General features: G+C 40.0%; 1 protein-coding gene across 3 annotated transcripts in view; it reads right to left on the bottom strand.

Moving 5' to 3' along the window:
* Positions 1-22060, bottom strand: part of KCNK10 (potassium two pore domain channel subfamily K member 10) — an 86716-nt gene that overhangs the window by 40376 nt on the left and 24280 nt on the right. The gene's annotated exons all lie outside the window — the stretch shown is intronic.

The raw sequence follows: 22060 nt of genomic DNA, 5'->3' as shown, positions 1-22060 counted from the left end.
AATCTATGCTGTATTCTTACCATGGTGCAGCTGTCGCTGATGTGTAATTTCTTTGAAAATGAATTGATTTATTTCATGTCAGACCTAAATCAGATTGCAGTTAAAATAGCCACTTTAGCTCCATTCTCTGAATTTATTCCCAAAGTGTCCATGCTGTTTTTCTCAGAAACTAAAGCAGAAGGATTTACAGTATCTGACCAGAGTGGCAGCAAAAACTGATCCTAAACTATTTAACATACAACATGATTATAGCTTGAGTTTGAAGTTGGGTACAACTCTTTCTCAATAGAAACTGGTTTATGATACTGAATAATTTAAGAACTCAGCTGTTTACTACAGTCACGTTTTCCCAGAAGCGATATATGTCTGAAGCACTGCACTGAGGATAGAGCTTCCACCTTACTTGCTAGCTAATTACAGTTGCTTTACAGTTAATATTTCTATTAATATGTGGATTGGAGGCTAAGATTCTAAATGGATTGGAAAGGATCCAAGATCAAAGGAGAAGCCTCTGTGGTTGATCCCCTTTGCGTGTACCTCAATTTTGCAACACCCTGTTGGCACATTTGCTCAGTTTCACCATCAAAATGTCATTATGGTTCCCAACACTTATCAGACAGGATGGAGTGACATCAAATTTTAAAGGATACTTTCTCTTACCTCCACATGTATTTCATGTAAGTTCTAACAACTTGAAGTGACAACAGGTAGCAGTGACAGTATTAGAAAGAATTCACTTTTTTTTTGTAAAGAGATCAATTATTTAATTATCTAAATCTTATTAAAGGATTATTATAATAGGAGAGTGAGTTTCAGCAGGAAACATCAGAAACCTATACAGAAGAAATGTAAACTAGAGAGGCTGTGTGAAGCAGAACCTCTCTTCCTCTATAGGTAAATATCTTATATCTGAGTCAGAATATTTCCTTACTGAGCTGAATAAATTTGAGTATTCCCAGAAGTGGCTCTAAACCAGTATAACATAACTTCCACACATCGCCGGGAATTCAATCAACTTACGTTAGAGCCCATAACTACTCTGTATATTGCGAATCAATATACAATATATTGTGAATCGATACACAGAATACACACAAAATCTGCAAGCCTGAGGGTTGATTTTGCACACTTCAGATTACTCAGCAAAATACTCCCTGGATATGAGGCTCACATGGTAGGAAGAGAGCAGAAGTCATATGAGAGAAACAGCATGCTGCAGTTTTTTGAAACAACTATCGTCATCACCATAACTGGCATAGACAAGCATAGGCTGGGTGAGCCTTTCAGTGGAGAGAGGTGCCTGACTTTTGATATACTGCAAATGATAAGTCAAGAGCTGGTAGAGTTAAAACAGTTTTTGTAAGTTTTGTTTTCCTTTCTGCTAGTATAACTTTTCTTATACAAATCATATTTCTGGCAAAGTGTTAATAACGCTTTACAGTAAACTCATGGCCCGTTTGATTCTGTCTTCAAAGAAAAATATGTTGTACTGATTTAAGAACAAGATGGGAAGCTCACGGTAGGGAACATAAAATGTTCTTATAAATATTGTTTCACTTAAACAACTCAATGGATTACTGGGCTTGGCTTGCTTGTCTCTAAAATAAAAGATAATTTTTTTCCTAAAAACTATATTAAAGACTTTCATTTTCTGCTCTTCGTAATGTCTACCCTAATCGTATGTAGAAATGTTGATCCTAAAAGATGTTATATGATATAAATTAATACACAGGAAAAACTACTAAAGCAGCTAGTTAAGCAATTGACATATCACAGAGACAATCTTCTCACAAAGATAATGCAGAAGGCACAACTGCAGTCGATACCCCAGGGATGTTTCAGGGTCGATTTTAAGCAGCAGATAGGTATTGGAAAATAGTGTAAATCCATAACATGATAGTAAGGTTAGTCACTTGAGCACATGGTAGGAATTCAGAAGTCCCAATTTATAATTGGAACTCTGCTTCCATGAACCTATGCTCTCAGAAAGGCACTACCATTCACCTTTAAACATGGTTTCAACAACTTTCAAACCTTTAAACACGGTTTCCACCTTTAAACCAGGTTTCAACAACTAGCTTACTTTTCTAACATGAGTGTTCTGTAAGGATCCACATCTGTACAATTTTTGAACTAATGTATGAACACAATAGCTATATAAACTTCCAGAAGTTTAACAAGGAGCTTTGCTAAAATCAAAGGATGGACTATAGTGTCAATCCAACAATATGCAGAGGTACACAGTTTAAGAAAATGAAGGACTACATAAATTCTTGAATTTGTAGATAGACTGTCATATCAAAGAAGACTTAATCTGCTTCACTGAAAGCAATGATGTATCTCTATTCACATGCATGCACTAAATTAGTAGACAGGTAACCTCAAAGGAACAGGTACCCTCAAAGGAACACACCAGTGTTTCAACACAGGCCTTACCCCAGTAAAAAAATGCCAGTGGGAAAAGAGAGGTGGCTGGGGCAGAGCTTAACCCATCGTGAGCAGCAGGCAGTTGGACTAGATGACCAGCTGGCATTTGTCCTAGATGGCCATTAAACAGAAACATTCTGTTCTAAAGCAAAATACTGTAATGTAAGACTATGCACCATAACACATCACTTCAGGTTAAAAATTGTCCTTTATTACTGCAGATGTCCTTTAAGAGACTGATATTCTAAAAACAGGTTAGGCTAATTTCTGCCAGAAATATTTAAGAATAGTTGGCCCTGCTTTACAGCACCACTGCGACATAACCTGCTATGATTCTGTGAAAACAGTACCAATTTAAAAGCAAAATCTCCAGACAGAGAGGTACAAAGTACAGACACCTGAAAAGAGCAGCTTCAAATAAGAGCCAAAATGCTGAGAGGTTGTTCAACTGGCTTTTGACTCTGAAAATGTTAAGCATGGGTTTGCCACACTGACCTCTATCCTGACAACTATCTTACTGCCCTGGTTTCAGCTGGGATAGTTATTTTTCTTCCTAGTGGCTGGTGCAGCTCTGTGCTTCAGCTTTAGTCTGAGAACAATGCTAATAACACACCAGTGTTTTAGTTGTTGCTTATTGAACAAGGACTTTTCAGTCTCTTGTGCTCTGTGAGGAGGGGCACAAGAAGTCAGGAGGAAGCAGAGACAGGACAACTGACCTAAACTAGCCAAAGGGATATTCCATACCACAGCACATCATGCCCAGTATATAAACTGGGGGAAGTTACCTGGAAGGCACCGATGCTGCTCAGGTCAGGCTGGGTACGAGTCAGCGGGTGGTGAGAAATTGCATTGTGCATCACTTGTTTTTTTTCCTAAGGGGTGGGGTTTATTCCTTCCTCTCTCACTCTATTTCCTGTGATGATGATGATGATGATGATGGTCATATTTCAGTTACTATACTGTTCTTAATGCATGGGTTTTTACATTTTTGTAAAAACTGAAAAAATTTCTCCAGCGGGAAGTGGAGGGGAGTAAGCAAGCAGCTGCGCAGTACTTAGTTTCTGGCTGAGTTTAAACTGCCATGCTTACCCAATATGCCAAGAGCATAAGAGATACTGAAGAAACCTAGTTTTAGATGAGAGTTTCTCAACCGGTTTAAACCAAATTCTTTTTTTTTAATTAACCTACCCTCCTCTGAGTTATTCCTATCACAATTTATATGTCTGTGAAAAAATGCAAGCCAGGTTTAATGGAGTGTCTTATTTAATACTTTATTTCCTTCCACGTTCAGTGGTACCTGACTACACAGGAATGTATGTACATTTTAATGACAGTATAATAGAGTACTCTTGACACATCTGATGCAAGTGTTTCTTTCGCAGGATTCAGAACAGAATTAGACTGAAGCCACATATACTTATGCATTCATAAATCCAGCAGCTGGCCTTAAGTTTAATACATGAGTTGACCAAAAATGAAACTGGACATTTCATCTCCCATTTTAATGGATCCATCCAAGGAAGACAACAAAGTACTCTCAGCTCAAGTAAAAAGATTCTTTGATGTGCATCCGAAAGTAAGTACCAGTAATTTTTCCGCAATTCCTAAATAAGTACCAGTAATTTTTCCCAAATCCTCATAATAAGATGGGAGTTTTTTTCAAGAAAGGAAATTATGCTTTCTTCAAACATCTACATTGTCAAGCACTCAAAATTTCCCATGGAGTCTTCCTTATGTCTGTCTTAAAATTAGGAGTTTAGTTTGAATTATAAAGTAATCTTATCATGAAGGCCAGTTCCACTGAGAAAATTCATGAGCAAATTATCCTCCTTCCAGCTTTCACAAGATACTTCACTGGGTTATCTCCGCTTGTACATCCTTCCTGTAGCACTACTTAATAACGCAGCGTTTTCTCCTGAAGTAATTTACAAATATAACATTTTGTCAAGTGCATGAAGTTGCAAAACAGAGACCTGGAGCATCAAGTCTCAGAATTGTCTGTGGGATGCTAGTCAAGTACACCAGAGCTTCCCTGAACCATCCGCTAAAAGTAGGTGGATCTACCTTCTTAAAACAGATTGTAAAGGACTGGGGTATGAAGGGACTCCACTGGCCACAGTTGTTTTAACATCTTAGCAGGAGCCTCATTTATTTAATTTTCACTGGACTGAATATTCTATCTATCTTGGTTCCCCCCACACACCTCTCTGGTGAAATGGACATACACTGAAGTTAACATCAAAAGGTTTCCTGCTTGAACTGCATAGAAAGACAGGAAAATGAGCAGCCCACCACTGGATAACATACAATCTTGTACCCCAGACTCTGGCTTGTCTCCAAACAGAAGTTCCTAGGGAATATGGGTATCTAGCATTTACTTCCAATTTCACAGCATTCCCACAGAGTCCCCAAAGTCATTTCAGCTACTGGCTGCTTGGGTTAACATAGCAGGGCTATGCCTGGAAAAGAAAAATGCTAGAGGAAGAGCTAAGGCAATTAGTGTATCAAGCTTTCAGCCATATGAACTGAATACATCACTAAGAAAATGCATGCACATTCATGGATGAAGGGAATTTGTATGTCCAACAGGAAGCAGGTAGTTGCTATATGCATGACGGAAGTAATGAAACGTGGAAGTTTCTGTCCATGTGTAACAAAAAATCATTAAGCCATTAAAATTTTGCATTATGAGGACATGGCTAATCATTTCCACCACCTGCTTTTCTTGCTATTATAACCCCCTGCCCATCCCCATTCTTCATCTCTATCTATTGCGGTTTTTTAACAGGTTTTGTAAAGTAGCAAGCATCCATTTAACCAGCACAATGAATGCTGGATTTTTACACACTGGGCACTCAAAAATCTGATGCTGGTTTAGAAAGTCTGGCTTTTACAGCAAAAATCCCAGTAGACAATGATTGTGTCTGCCTTTGTGTTTGTGCAGCATCTTTGCATGATGTGGTCTAATTAACAGGTGACATTTCAGCTGTGATCAAGAAATGGAAGAAAAACCCTGCCTGCAGGCTACCATTACATATTGGGCAGAACACTAGTATCCCTGTGGCTGTTGTTCTGGATTGAGGCATAATAATATGCACTGCTGCCTGGGGACCATGGGATCCATACAGCCATGGATCAAGAAAACTGCTCACAACACTGACATGTTTTACACTGGTTTGGCCCTGGTCCCTCTGCGTATTCCCAAAGGTGTTCAACCACATGACTTGAGCAATGAAAGTCATCATGAGCCTGCCACACAAGGGGAATTTCATCCTACTCTTTGTACAGCGTTTTGCTGCAAACTGCCATTGAAGTGAGAAGAATTATTATTACATTTACTGTTCATGAAAGCAAAGCTTGACATATTGCTTGTTTGGGGAGTGCATAGAGTGCCTCCAAGCATACAGCTTTTCACTGCAGCAGTACCCCACTGGTTAAATCTGACATTGTTTTCCCTGTAGTGGATTCTCTAATGAAGTATTAGTGCTGCTGACTTCAGCAACATCTCAGCAGTCTGCTGCAAATGTAGTCATCAATGGCAAGGCATCCAACACAGTACAGGAAGAGAGACAGGTAAAGGCAGAAGTGCAACATACATTAAACCAGGAAGACTGAATGTGCTGTTAGAAAGTAGCACTGATTTCTCCCAGTTACTCCGAAACTGCTCTTTTCCCAGATTAAGGCAGGGAGAAGGGAGGAGTATGTTATGCTACAAAACTGCATAAGGAATAAAGTCACTGTGTGCCTCCTATTGTAGGATAATGCTAGTTAAATAAAAATCTATTGAGATCTCTCTGCTGATGGGGAGAGAAATATCAGCTCAAAATCATGATTCTTGGTAAGTTTCCAAAACAAATCTACATAATTTTGTTTCATCAGTTATAATTGAAACATGCTAATTAATTGCTCTTGGAATGCCCCAACTGCTTAATTGATTTGGAACACAGTATTACAAGAAAACAAAAAACTCCACTGTCTTATAATGTGTCTTTCATTTTTCTTCATTAGAAAACTACTGTTTAGGCAAAAATAAAAAAATCTTAACCAGCCTAAACTGAAACATGGTAGAAATTAAGAAAGCAGTATGGTCTGCATCAAGGTCTCTCTTTCTGTAGAAAGACCTTCCCAACTACGAAAGTCTTCACAGTCAATTAAGGAGAACGAGATGCTTCAAGAGCTGTAGGAGATGTTTTCATGCAACCTGTGTGAGTTTTGGAAGTGACCGTAGTGGAGCAGATATTTCCCTCCAGCCTGTGAAGAGGACCACACCAGAAGACACCAGACTACAGCAGGCTGATACTGCCTGAAAAACAGCTGCCTGTGAAAAGACCATGCTGGAGTAGCTTTATCCTAAAGGACTGCAGTCCATGCTGGAGCAAGGCAAAAATGTGAGGAGAAAGGTGCAGTCCAGAGGAACTGTTATGAACTCATCACAATCCCTCATTTGCCATCCCCCTGCACTATGTGGGGTGGAGAAGAGCAGTCAGGAATGGAGTAAAGTTTCCTCTATGAAAAAAAAATAAAGGAGGGGGAGGTATTTTAACCTTTGTCTTCGTTTCTAACCATACAAATCTGTTTTAATTGGCAACAAATTATTTTCACCCAAGTCAAGTCTGTTTTGTCCATGATGGTAATTACTAAGTGATCATCCTGCCTTTATCCTGACCCACAAAGTTTTCCATCTCATTTTCTCTCCCTCTCCTCTAAAGGAGTAAGAGAGTGGCTGGGTAAGCATCTGGCAGACAGACAAGGTCAACCCACCACAGACAGTTTGCACAGGGGCACTGAAGATGAGGACACAGCTCAGACTGTACTGTCAAGCAGTTTTTCCTGAGTCTCACCAGTCACAGAGTGCATTGGTGAAAAAGTTATCAGTCCATTACAGACATGCCCTGAGAATATAAGTGTATAGATCAGGTCTTAACTATAGTGATGAACACAAGTTAGCTACAGAGAGAGCAAGCAGCCTTCAAATAATAATGCCTTTTTGTCACACTTTACTTGAAAATTCATTTGTCTTTTTGAGTGGACTTCATTTCTAGTTTTTCTCATCTTTCATTCTCATTTTTCCTTCCCAAACATCAGCATTCCACTTCACTCATTTTCAATACAGATTTAAGAAAATGGATTTTAGCAGCATTATTTTCGTATAAAGCTAAATGTCCAATTCACTAAATATTTCATGCTGGCAAGAAGCGCATATGCTCTTAACCAATGAAGAAAAAGTAGCAATACAATGTGATAACTCTGGCTGACAGTATTTAAAAATTTTAAAAATTTGCTTGCTATATGGCTAGAAATTGGGTGCTGGGTAAATTTGGCTGTTGGATTGCTTATTACTCTAGTTGTGATTAGTTTAACAAATGTGTAAAAGATTAAAAAGTCTATGCAATTACCATTCCCCTGAGCTATGTCGTGTCCCTTTTCTCTGTTTTCAATGAATTGTGTGAGGCTTTTGAAAGACTTTCTGGTAGTCTATCATTTAATTTTAGCAATTCTGAACCTCATTCCCTAAAAAGATTTTAAAAAAAGTATGTACAAGTTAATTAAATTTTAGTCAAGAAAATATAGTGAGAAATAGAGAAGGGTCTGAATATCATTTTTATATTTATCGTGTTTCTTAGAAGCACTGCCATTTCTAATTGTAAATTGTTTAATGCACAGAAGAATGGCAGTTCAAATATCCATCTCACAAAGAGCTTTCAAAGCAGGGAAATGAAAAACTCACAGTAGCTGCTGTGACTAAATGTCTGCAGGACTAAAATCTCAGTGCTGTTAACCATATTAAAACAAAAAAAAAAAAAAACAAAAAAAAAAAACCAGAAAATCTCACTATGCCAACAAATATAACCCTAAATCAATTTTTTATATGTCCTCATTAATAGTTATAATTATTTATTTTATAGAGAACAAACTATTTAGAACAGGGGTCCTAACATCAGCAATGTTTAGAACAGGAGTGCAACTGCCTTGAATATATTACAAAGAAAGAGCAATAATTACCATGCATCACTGTCTTTCAAATCATTCTGGAAAAATCTGATGCTGCACAACCATAATTTCCCTTAACCTTTCATGTGAAGAATTCAAAAGTATTTTGAGGCTCCTTTTTGCAGGCTGATCCAGCTTTCATTAGGATTTGCACAGAAACCAGGTTCACTCCAAGCTCAGCGCTATGGTAACTTTGTTAGTGTAGTGCTGAGCTTTTGTTTATAGGTCTAGCCACTTAGCAGGACATATTTGGTTCAAACAGTGCTGTACCAGAGAGGCTCAAGTTTACAGTTTCCTTGGCTGGCCTAGCTCGGACAGCAGCATTCAACTTTTGCTGAATACCGCTGTGTAGGTATAGCCTAGACAAAAGAGAAATTGCTTAACCAAGACCACACAACAAACAACAGACTGGAATAGAAATCCACTCTCCCAGACTCGTTGTGTATTAAGACCTATCCAAAAAGAGCCACTCCTATTTTGGACACCTGTATTTTATTTCTTTAACTTCATTCCCATTTTTGGCTTCTGCACAGCCTTTCAAATGACTGCATTTAGTTAGCAACCAGTGAAGATGATGTTTTTCTTTCTTCAGGGTAATAGAAAAGGGAAAGAAACTCTGAACGACACAGAAAAGGCTGCTCTATTCAACAACTTTATCTGCTTCACTTATCACCAGAATAATGAATGGTGACTAAAAACTAACATACTTCATATTAGCTGAGTGCTATGAGTACAGAAATACAGAAGGAGAGAATGAGTTAGCTAACTACAGGAGGCAGACACTGGATCTGTTGTTAAAGAGCACTGAAAATACCAGTTTCTTTCTTCTATCAGTTTTGACTGATCTCTTATCTTAATTTGAACCCCAGTAAATAAAACTCCACCACGTATTCAAATGTCATTTTTCCATGACACAAAATGATTATCAATGCAGTCATCTTTTCAACACTCCACTTTGATTTTCACTGCAACTTTCCAAAATATGACCTTAATGTAAATGAAAATGATGTTTGGATTATCAAAATGTGCACTGTAGCCTCACAAATTAAGGCACTGACTAACTGAAAAAAAGTGATGAATTCTTCCCTAGATCCATTAAAAACAGGGCAAGAAATAACTGATCAGTCTGTACCAAGGAGGTAGGGGTTTTTACATTAGGAAAAAGTCTAGCTACAAGGATAGCTAAGCATGGGAACAGACACCAAGATAGTGAAATCTCCTTCATTGGAAGTGTCTAAGAACAGGGCATAAAATCATCTGCCAGAATTCATTTAGGTCAATCTGTGCCCTACGTACTCCTATAGATCCAAGAAGAAAAGCTATCAGTGAAGAATAACAAAGAAAAACAGCCTGATGTTGCAGGGTTGTGTTCATCATCCAGGATCTGTAAATAAACTAGTGAAATGTTAAGGGTATATATATAAAAAAAAAAATCCTAAATCATTCATCTTGATATTCTAGTCCTCATACAAAACAAGAAAATGGTCTTGAAATCCTATCACTCTCCTTCTGTGTAATATAGTCAAACACATCTCAACATTTCTCTTTGTATCGGTTGTGCGAAGTCTGTAATAATCTTTCATTATTAGTTCAATACCTCAAAGCATTTCACAAATAATAGATAAACCCATGTGGCAGTAAGGAAAAACAATACTGTACATATTGTTCACAGTTTGTCTCATGTCAACACTGCCACAGAGACGTTAGCAAATTAATTAAATTCAAGAGTAATTTCAAAAGCTGATTAAAACAAGGTCTTAGTCATATGTGCATCAAGCAGGTACAATGATTTGTCATCAACGAATTAGCAAGACTTCAAGCTCTTTTAGGAGTCATGCTTTTTTCCGCTATACCTGACAAAATACCGGCCTGTCTGTTACAAGATGAATAGACAGCCATAAATCAGACCTCTTTCCTCTGTTGGTTATAGAGAAAAAATATGATACCCATGTGTAAGCTGCTCTTGCTGATTGTTTACAAGAACTTCCAGATTCTGACCCAGCTGCTCTGCTGTCAGAACCTGTCAGAGTATGCCCGCAAACCTAAAATGGATTGCCCTAGAGTTACTCTCTTGCAAGCGCAGCCTGAGAGCTCCTACTTACTGAAGATATGCAAATGGCAGGGAAACAACAGGAAGCCTAAAGCTGGCTTGTGCAGGTATCATCCAGAACTTATTCACTGACATTAAAAAAAACTGCAAAAGTCACGGTCATGGGATGCTGGGATACTTTCCCCTCCCTCCTCCCTCTCCCAGGCAATGCACTTTTCTAAGGCATATGTAACAGCTCAGTGGTTGAAAGAATGGATGTGCTAAGGCAGAATGTGAACTCCAGGAACAGCTGAAAGCTTCTTCACATTTTTTTCTTTCTGGTTTGGCTTCAGGACAACAGTCCTCAAGGGGCTCCTAGCTAACACTTTTTGGCAACAACATGAAGATGCACTGCTATTGACACCATTTGTAGCACTACTTACAGAGCTGCCAAGTCCAGACGAATACTTGAGGGAGATATGTCTTGTGCTGGAGTGAGACTGTACACTGCTGGAGGGCAGTTCGAATTTTGTTTCCCCTGCTTTGCTTTCTCTCTCTCCTGACCTCTCTTCCACTCTGCCCTCCTCCAAATCCATCCATCTGCTCCTGTCCCTCACTTTGACTGTGCTGGCAGCATGGGAGGTAGCATACTCATAACTCCCTGTTCAGTTCCTCTTCTCAGTACTTGGCACTCAGCTACACTCCCCATTGCCTCTGACACTTGAGCCCAAAGGAAGGACTCGTGACACCACTCATCAATGAATTTCAGGTATTGGAAAACGGAAAGCAGAGTAGAAGAGCATTGCAGTGAGAAGAAGGAAGAGTTGGGGGGGAGATTAGAAGTGACTGACAGGGGCAAGTCCCAAATAAGGAGCCCTCCTACTTCAACATTGGTGACTGCGTTTATTCCAACACACTCACTGGCAGCAGTGCTATCATCAGGTTTATGAAGCTATTTATAGTGAAACTGAATACACAGAAACCCATGAAAAAGTCTCACCTTTCCCTTTCTGAAATAAAACTAAAACCAACAGATCACTGCTAAAATCTGTTTCCCTAGTATTAGATCAGTATTTCTTGCTCTTGCTAAAATTGGGAGTTCTAGTTCATGCAAGTCTCTGCTCTAATAAGAGCCAAATAGGAAGCAAGTGCTTCTGGCTCAAGATCTTGGGGTATAGAGATGACACTCTGAAATAAGAGCTCCTTTCAGAAGAGATGGAGATACCATTGTTTTTCCTTATTCAGTAATACAGAGAAAAACTGCATTCTTGTCAGTATGTCATGAGCCTCAAGTACAAGCACCAAGGAATAAATAGCTCCTCTCTGGTTCTCTGCAGACATCACCATTCAATGAACAACAAGTGGAAGCAGTGATGCTACTGCTTATCCATAATCTTCATTCAAAGACTTAAAAAAAGAAAATGTCATTGCACCATGACATACCGTTGGATTAAACAAGCTGATTATTTTTCCTCACTGGGAAGTGTCCCATGATTGCAGTAACATATAGGAAGATTCTGAATTTCCCACCATAGGTGTTCTGCTTCTGTGTGCTCATAGGATGATGTAGGGTCAGGGTTTTAGCTGTCTTTCTGCTAGAGCTGCTGGACTGGGATATTCCAAATATACTGCCTCAAGATTTCGCAAAAGAAGTTCAGCCAGTGGTGTCATGGCCAGACCAGCCAGTGAAGGAAACCAAAGTCTTGCAACTTATCATCAGAAGGTCTGTGCACAAAGGGAAGAACATTCTTACTTACAGAAGCCTAGTGGTAAGACAAACAGCTGAAGGAGACCAACAACAAAGCAAAGTTTCATGCTGGCCTTTCTAGCAGAAAGCTATCCAATTTACATTTGAAATGTGACTGCTGCTGCCTGGCTGCCAGGAATACAGCCTAACACTGGAGTGAAAGAATTTCTTGATCACCTCAATCATGCAAAGGGGACTTTAGCAGCATCACTGACCCTAGTATAGACTGAAACTGTGAGCCGCCAATACATTTCTCAGCTGAGGTGGTACAGTATCTTCTGCAGGACTCTTTTCAGTTAACTGCCAAGGAACAGATCTGTCACATATGAGTAAGTCCAGAAAAACACATGCAATGCAACCTCTAGCCCCAGAGTGAGAACAAAGCACTAATTGCTCTCCTTCATATATTTTTGGGGGCATCCTTATGGATGTGTCTGCACATTACTGACCATACCTACAGAGCTTATACTGATGATCTTCTGTAAAAAAGAATTTCTGCATTAGCCTAGTGCTATCTTCCCCAGTCTGGCTAATGATTGGAATCTACAGAAAAATACTTTAAATTCAAGCAAACTTCATTAATAATCCATCACTTCAATTAACTGATAATTTCACAAATTTTCTAGGCAACAGCAATAGAAGTGGAACTTACATCATGTGGTAATGGTCAGAAATCTGGTAAGTACATCAATTGGCCTATTTTTTAGTTCACCAAAGCTATACTGTTTGTATAGCCTGAGGATCCAGTCTATTTAGTGATCTTAAATTCTTTTCCACAGTAACAGTTAAAGTGAACAAAAGCTTTTTAATACTTTGAAAACCTATTCTGGGACACAACAAAGAAAGCATATAAGACAGCTACTACAAAATTACTCTATGCAGAAAAGATTTTTCACAAGGAAGATAAAGTTGTTGTTTGAAATGCACTTGTTTATCATATCCATTTTTATTTTCTTTTATTCTAAATTCTTTACAACATACATATTCTTCTTTTACATTCTTGGTGTATAAGTTGCACCAATAAAGCTGTCACTGTTAGAATTATTTACCTGTCCAGTCTGTGTGTTAGACAATTACGAGAAAGTGACTGGGAGTCAAAGAGAGCTCAGGTAAGCAAAAAGAAGAAGGTTAGAGAAACTTTAGACCAATTATGCTGCTCACAGCAGTATATAATAAACAAAACACATCAACAGTGTCACTGGGAGGCTGGTCAGACACACAGAGCTCCTGGTACAGCAGGATGATTCTGGATCCACAAAGCTAGCTCCAAGTTTGATATACAGCATATAATTCAGGGTGTCTTAGGTGATAAGTCTAGTACACATGTACTACCCATCTAGTACACATGATCTACACAAGACTTTCCTTATCTTATGCTCAGCTTCTATTCAGATAATACTGTAGAAATACAATTGTCATTTGAACTATGATAAAACTTTATAGCTACACAAGGATGGCATCTGTAGATATGGTATGGCTTCTATCATCTCACAATACTTTACAGTGCTGCCACATCACATCACTGACATGTAGCTACATGCATTCACAGAAAAGACTTAAAATAAAAGTACACAGCTGACCCTAAACCAGACATCTGAAAGTTATCTGGACTCCATGAAGCATATTTGCCTGTATCACACAGTATCACAGTATGCTAGAGATTGGAAGGGACCTCAGAAGATCATCTAGTACAATCCCCCTGCCGGAGCAGAAACACCTAGATAATGTTACACAGGAAATGTGTCCAGGCGGGTTTTGAATGTCTCCGGGGAAGGAGACTCCACAACCTCCCTGGGCAGCCTGTTCCAGTGTTCCGTCACCCTCACTGAGAAGAAGTTTCTTCTCAAGTTTAAGTGGAACCTCTTGTGTTCCAGTTTGTACCCATTACCCCTTGTCCTATCATTGATTGCCACTGAGTAGAGCCTGGCTCCATCCTCGTGACACTCCCCCTTTATATATTTATAGACACTAATAAGGTCACCCCTCAGTCTCCTCTAAACTATAGAGACCCAGCTCCCTCAGTCTTTCCTCATAAGGGAGATGCTCCACTCCCTTAATCATCTTGGTTGCCCTGCGCTGGACTCTCTCCAGCAGCTCCCTGTCCTTCTTGAACTGAGGGGCCCAGAACTGGACACAATATTCCAGATGGGGTCTCACCAGGGCAGAGTAGAGGGGAAGGAGGACCTCTCTCGACCTACTAACCACCCCCCTTCTAATACACCCCAGGATGTCGTTGGCCTTCTTGGCCACAAGGGCACAGTGTTGGCTCATGGTCATCCTGTCGTCCACTAGGACCCCCAGGTCCCTCTCCCCTACACTGCTCTCTAACAGGTCGTTTCCCAACCTATACTGGAACCTGGGGTTGTTCCTGCCCAGATGCAGGACTCTACACTTTCCCTTGTTATATTTCATCAAGTTATTCCCTGCCCAACTCTCCAGCCTGTCCAGGTCTCGCTGGATGGCAGCACAGCCTTCTGGCGTGTCAGCCACTCCTCCCAGCTTAGTGTCATCAGCAAACTTGCTGATAGTACACTCAATTCCCTCATCTAAATCGTTGATGAATATATTAAATAATACTGGTCCCAGTACTGACCCTTGAGGTACTCCACTAGATACAGGCCTCCAACTAGACTCAGCCCCATAGACTACAACTCTCTGGCTTCTCTCCTTCAGCCAGTTCACAGTCCACCTCACTACCTGATCATCCAGACCACACTTCCTCAATTTAGCTGTGAGGATGCTGTGGGAGACTGTGTCAAATGCTTTGCTGAAGTCAAGGTAGACCACATCCGCCGCTCTGCCATCATCCATCCACCGTGTTATTTCCTCATAAAAGGCTAAGAGATTGGTCAAGCGTGATTTCCCCTTGGTTAAGCCATGTTGACTGCCCCTCATAACCCTCTTATCCTTGATATGCCTTAAGATGGCACCAAGGATAAGGTGTTCCATCACTTTCCCAGGGATGGAGGTGAGGCTGACCGGTCTATAGTTACCCGGGTCCTCCTTCTTGCCCTTTTTGAAGACTGGAGTGACATTTGCTTTCCTCCAGTCCTCAGGCACCTCTCCCGTTTCCCAAGACTTGGTAAAGATGATGGAGAGTGGTCTAGCAATGACTTCCGCCAGTTCCCTCAGCACCCGCGGGTGCATCCCATCTGGACCCATGGATTTATGGATGTCCAGATTGCTCAACTGGTCTCTAACCCATTCCTCATCGACTAAGGCAAACCGCTCCATTGACCTGACTTCATCTAAGGTCTCCAGGGTACAGGGCTCTTCAGGACTGCCTGCAGCAGAGTAGACAGAGACAAAGAAGGCATTCAGTAACTCTGCCATCTCTGTATCTTCTGTCACCAGGGCACCCATCCCGTTCATCAGTGGGCCTACATTGCCTCTGCTGTTAGTTTTGTCTGCCATGTATTTGAAAAAGCTCTTTTTGCTGTCCTTGACCCTTCTCACCAGGTTTAATTCTAAGGAGGCCTTAGTCATCCTAGCTGCTGCAATTCTACTTGCTATTCTACTGGTCCTACCACACAAGATCCTGAATTCCACCATCTCGTGGTCGCTGCAACCAAGGCAGTCCTCAACCCTTACTGTCTCCCCTAACCATAGCAGGTACTTAGAATACCTCTGAATTTCAGATACTGGCCTATATTTAGGTGCTTTATTCTCCAACTAAGTCATACCCAAATGGTGTAATTCAGTTGCCCATCCGTATTGTATACTACCAAGTGAGAGGTCCTAGGATATCCTAATTGGCCTTAAGCTGTTGCTTAGAAGGGCAGAGATCTCTCTTAGGTCCATTATCATATATACCAGGCCTATGCAAATGTCTCAGCTGCCTTACAGTCCCTGAAGTGGCAGCAAATGCCTATTTTTAGAAAACAAAATCAACAGATAATGTCTAGTAGCAATGAGAAATTCAGGTCACAAGGTTACCTGTCAGTATATCATTGTAACCTAGTAATGAACTCTGCTTCTCATGAAGGCATATTACTTTGGTGCCTGTAGCACCACAAAGAGGTGGCTGTTGTGGTGTTTCCCTAGCTGTCATGATTGCTGTTACTGCATGACCCTTCCTTGTGCGATCCAAATGCAGGAGCCTTAACATTTAAGTACTCAGTGATGGATCTGAGTTAATCCTAAGGAATGTCTTTGAAATGTGTGAGCTACTTCTTTCAATTCATCTGGGCAGTACCATTTCTTTTATAATTCTTTCATCACAGGTTTTTCTCACATAGTAGCTAGTGACTGCCTTTTGTTTCTTTAAAATGAAAGGCTGAAATCTGAGAAGATAAAATCCCTGGACAAGCTGTCAGTATGTATTTGCTGTTTTCAAATCATGCCAATATTATTATATTACAGTATCGAGTTAAGAGAGAAATAATCCAAGCACCCTTTAACAACACATCACTGAATCTTAAGAATCTCAGTGGCACAAGTTTAAAGTGCCAAAATCCCAAATCCTAATGCAGTAAAGTCAGTAACCTGTTGGTTTTTCTTCCTAGGGAAGAAAAGATGAGTCAGTGCTGCTGAGATATGAACATATGGCTCTAACAGATCTAGGTACAAAAAGCCTGATGCTTAAAGCAATTCAACAATCCTGTAGGATAGTGATACCCAAATAACTTCTATTGCTTTGTAAGAAGATGGTTTTTAGGGTCTTAATATTTGCTATCCCCTACTGGTTAAACAGTCTATTGTCTTTGTGACTTCAGTCTGTTGGGTTATTAGAAAGAGAACAGAGGTAATTAAACATCTACTGCATGCATTTCTTTGGGGCAGAACTGACAAACAAATGGAAGAAACACAAGCCTGTCCTCAACGATCATCATCTGTGAAAGATATTCAGTTCATGAGATGAAGATATTTTGTAATATATCCATGAGATTATTTATACTGGTGTTAGATTTGCTCACAGAGGAGGACCCTGATACATGCCTGAGGAACCAATGGAGAACGTAAAGATATTAACATAAAGATATTTCATATTTTTTTAAATATGCCTTAGGTTATGTGCGTACTTCTAAAAAGTAGAGCATTTTCAGCCTTACCACAGTTACACTTTTCATTTTGTATTTTCTGCACCTCTGACAACAGGTCTGACCCTGTCACACTTTGGGTCCATTTTTTGTAAGCTACACAACCTCCAACAGCTTTCCTTTTTCTCTCCTTGTTAGTTCTCTATTATTTCTTTTCAAATGTGCTCTAAAATTTCAAATAACAAACTCAAACAGAATGCTATGTCTGGACTATTGCAAAAAAAAATAAAAAAATTGAACCCAGCCCAGACTTTGCAGCTGGTCACTACCCTTATTCAGGACTCCAGATCCTAAGTGCAACATGTTTCAATTCCTTTCATGTATTTTATATGTCATGACCTTTGTCACAACTTTCCAGCTTTCAGAAAAATGTTCTCCTTCCATTTTAAAAACAGAAAAATAAAATGAAACCAGGCTTGTGTATTCTCTTCCATCTTTTTTCCCCTCTACACAGGTTTTGGTAACAGATTCTCTCACCTTACTGACTTTCATTTCCACTTCCGATACAGATACACCCACATGTAAGTTTCCACTTTAACCTCAAAATCTTACCAGTAATCTCCTATGCTTATACTTTGAGACATCTGGAAAACATATAGTAATAAATGTATTTGGCACACTTTGCCAATAATAAGATTTGTAATAGAATAAGAATTGTATTAGCAGTCAAAGTAAGTGATGAAAGCTGAATTCTTGGTATCAACATTCCCAAAACCAAGGAAATGTCCCCTAAATTTTCTGTTTCAGTAACATAGTATGTTAATGAATTATTCATGGTTCACTTTTGAAAAATCATTTTGTTTAAATAATTTGAGTTAATGTTTGATTGCAACTGTGAAAAGCAACCCAGAATGTAGGTTGGGAGAAATAATGGCTCAGACTAAAAAGGATTGTCACCACCACCCTGAAGTACAAGGGTATATGATATGTGCTGTTCTCACTTGTTGATTTATCTCACTGGGGTAACCATTGAAGAACTGCATGGCACAGAATTTATGAAAGTCAGTGGGTTCATCTCAGAGAACATTTTCCATTACAGTTAAAATGTTTCTCATAAACAACAGAAAAATACATAAACATGTTTTACATAAACAATAGGAGTATAACTGATGTCTCAGGAACTAGAATATGAGCAGCCTCTGTGCGACAAAGGCCAGGTCCCAGGGTGTTTTCAATTTCTTACAGAAAACAAAAACCAGAGGTGTTCCTATAAAAAGGGTATTAAAAACGTAGCATTTAGCCTTTTGCTGAATGTTGTTTCTTTTACGCAAGAATTCAATAAAACACAGAGTGTTCAGCATTCATATTCTCTGCTTTGGCTTTTGCTATTACACTGAGACTAAAACAAAATAAAGGTCAGACTTTCCCATCACAGTGGATTCTGTAATACTCTACTTGTTGAAAACTAGTGTGTTTGTTATTCGTTCCTTACCCTGACATCTTCATTGTTCCCTCCCCATTTCATTCCAGGTACTTACCCTATTTTCAACACATCTAGGGCCTCCATTCTTCCAGTGATTCCAGGCACCTCTTTGCTTTTAACTCAATAAAGCCTGCAGTTCTCATACTTTAAGAATCTCACGTTGCTCACACTGAAGTAAGTGGTAGAATTCCTAGCTCTGGATTAATTTAAGAGAATGAAAATTAAATTGTATCACCAGACACATATATATGCAGTCTTCTGTCGGAAGCTACATAAATCCAGATAAACACCAAAAGGTGAACCAAAACCTACCTGACTACAACTGATATCATATATCCTTCTGCCATATTCAACTCCATCACTTCAGGTAGCATCAGTTTTCACAAGTTGCCCAAGGGACTTTTTAGTCCAAAAGCCTCTTAATGAATTACTCTTGTACATACATAGCAAAAAATATCATTGGCATTCTTAATAATTCTCTCTTAACATCTCCCACTGCTGACACTTCTTTCACTGTTTTAAGCTTATAGCTTCATGCTGCCTTTGATTCTTTTCATACCCTTTTTCTCACAGTACAGATGACATCTTAACAATACCTCACCATTCATCTGGAATCCCCCTGGAATGCCATCCAGAGGGACCTTGACATGCTTGTGAGGTGGGCTGATGCCAACCTTATGAAGTTTAACCATGCCAAGTACAAGGTCCTACACCTGGGTCGGAGCAATCCCAGGCACAGCTCCAGGTTGGGCAGAGAAAAGATTCAGAGCAGCCCTGCTCTGGGAGTGCTGGTTGATGAGAAAATGAACATGAGCCAGCAGTGTGAGCTCGCAGCTCAGAAAGCCAACCGTATCCTGGGCTGCATCAAAAGAAGCGTGACCAGCAGGTCGAAGGAGATGATCCTGCCCCTCTACTCTGCTCTCGTGAGACCTCACCTGGAGTATTGTGTGCAGTTCTGGTGTCCTCAATGTAAAAAGGACATGGAACTGTTGGAACAAGTCCAGAGAAGGGCCGCGAGGATGACCAGGGGACTGGAGCACCTCCCGTATAAAGACAGGCTGAGGCTGTTCAGCCTGGAGAAGCGAAGGCTGCGTGGAGTCCTCATCAGCCTTCCAGTATCTGAAGGGGGCCTATAGGGATGCTGGGGATGGACTCTTCATTAGGGACTGTAGTGACAGGACAAGGGGTAATGGGTTCAAACTTAAACAGGGGAAGTTTAGATTGGATATAAGGAGGAAATTCTTTCCTGTTAGGGTGGTGAGGCACTGGAATGAGTTGCCCAGGGAGGTTGTGAATGCTCCATCCCTGGCAGTGTTCAAGGCCAGGCTGGATGAAGCCTTGGGTGAGATGGTTTAGTGTGAGGTATCCCTGCCCATGGCAGGGGGGTGGAACTATACAATCTTAAGGTCCTTTCCAACCCTAATTATTCTATGACTCTGTGATTCTATGATCTTTCTTACCTTGACTAGAATTCAGTCTTTCCTCACTATTACTAAGAAAACTGCTGTCCAGTCTCTTCCCTATTACTAATTTTACTTTAATCCTTAGTTTTTCTATTTCCAGGGAACCCTAAAAACAATCATCAAACTAATATCTCTCTGATGTCTTTTTTCCTCTCCTGATAATTCAGTCATATCTTCACATCTCTCACTACATTAGAGTCCACAGTGTTCATCAGCCCTCCATACAACCTTTGGTAAAGTTCTGAGTTCTTCATTCTCTTTGATTTGTTTTTCAAACTCCCCACATCTTCCACCATACTGTGTTTGGCACTACTGTGCCTACACCATGCACTTCAGGCAGTGTCCTCCTATTTATCCAATTCCTATTCTCCTTCAAATCTCTCTAGACTCCTTACAGTTGTTCTGCAACCCATGCCTATTAGGCATAGCAGAGTCCTGATGTATCAGGTGGGTCAGTAGCCAATATGATTTTGTGATACAAGTACCACATGGTCAGTACCCTGCTGACTATGGGTTATTTCCTGGGATTAGGTCTACTTATTTGTTTTTTTTTTTACACATTATAGCTTTCCATAGCAGTCTTCTTATACTGAACTACTAAGAAATGAATGACTAGTGCACACTAGAGTGTGTCTAGCTCAAAGTTACACTCCACTTCTTTTTATACATCTTACTGAAATCAGAGAACAGAAATGAACATCCATCATTCTACTCATCTATACCTTTATAATCAAGTTTGCCTTCTACATTTGTCTCTTTGAATGAAAGGACAGAAAAAGCAGGAACTGCAGCATTTTGTAACACTCTGCAGGCAGCGTCAGCTTAATTTATACTGAGTAGCTGATGCTGAAGATTTTCCAACAAATAGTCATCAAGGGATAGATGATCTCATCCTGATATCTGCATGAAAGCACTGAAACACTGCTCAGTTGTCCCACTTATAGGTGTCCAGTGCTGCTTGAGGTGTCTCAGCTAGAGAAATCTCACGGCAGTTAACCCAGGACCTATGGAAGACTGGAGCCCCTCTGGAGTGGAAGCTGAGGAATATCAAAGGTCTCTAGATACCTCTAATGGGAAACTCAATTGAGCCTTCAGTGTCCATAAGGAAGCGCAAATAATACAAGTTTCCTCTAGTTGTAAAGTGCAGAGATAACCTTATTTCTTAATTGCTGTGATCTGAAGATGATGACAGGCTGTTTTGCTCCTTCCTAATTGCTTTAGCATTTGATTGCAATACATATGCTCTTCTTTCAGTAGCAGATCTTAGATTGCTCTAAACAAGTTAATTATATTTCACAACACACTTGTGCATTAAGGAAGTATTAATATTCCCATTTTTCAGTGCAGGAAAAGGGGAGGAAAAGGAGCCAAGGTAAGTGGCTTACTGAAGGTTAAACAGTAAATGAGTTCCTCTGAAGAAGCACTCCAGTCTTTCAACTACAGCTTGAATCCCCCATGGACCACTAACTTCTATGCTAAATGTAAGAATGATAATAAATGCAGAATTTTAGGGTTCCAAACTGCAGAAAACCATCCTACACAAATGTCTTTGCGAAACGAAGTTACATCAAAACTTCAGCATTCCAAAAGGTCTGTGTAGAGATAAACATCTGCCCAGAAATTCAGAAGGCTTTGACAATCCGTATCACTGCAACGACAGCAAAAACCTGCAGGTAAAAAGGATGGAACAAGACTGAACTCAATTTGCTAGGCAGCAAATGGAGCACCACCAAGATAGACGTCCTTCCCTGAGAAAAGGGCATCTCATCATCAGCCTGCAAAACAGTTGTACTTGGGAATAACTTCTGAGCATATTGGAAACAGTCCCATCTATCCTTCTTTTCTATAAAGAAACAGCCATTTTAAGCAGATAATTCAGCAGATAGGAGAAAAAAAAAAATTACTGCTGTAACTTCCAGATGTCTCAGTCAGGATGAGGGA

Source organism: Pezoporus occidentalis, unplaced genomic scaffold (assembly GCF_034315485.1).
Source record: "Pezoporus occidentalis ecotype Australia unplaced genomic scaffold, CSIRO_AGI_Poc_V1 ctg115, whole genome shotgun sequence".
NCBI classification, from domain to species: Eukaryota; Metazoa; Chordata; class Aves; order Psittaciformes; family Psittacidae; genus Pezoporus; species Pezoporus occidentalis.
Note: the sequence above shows the minus strand (reverse complement) of the source record. Positions and strands in the feature narration are given on the sequence as shown.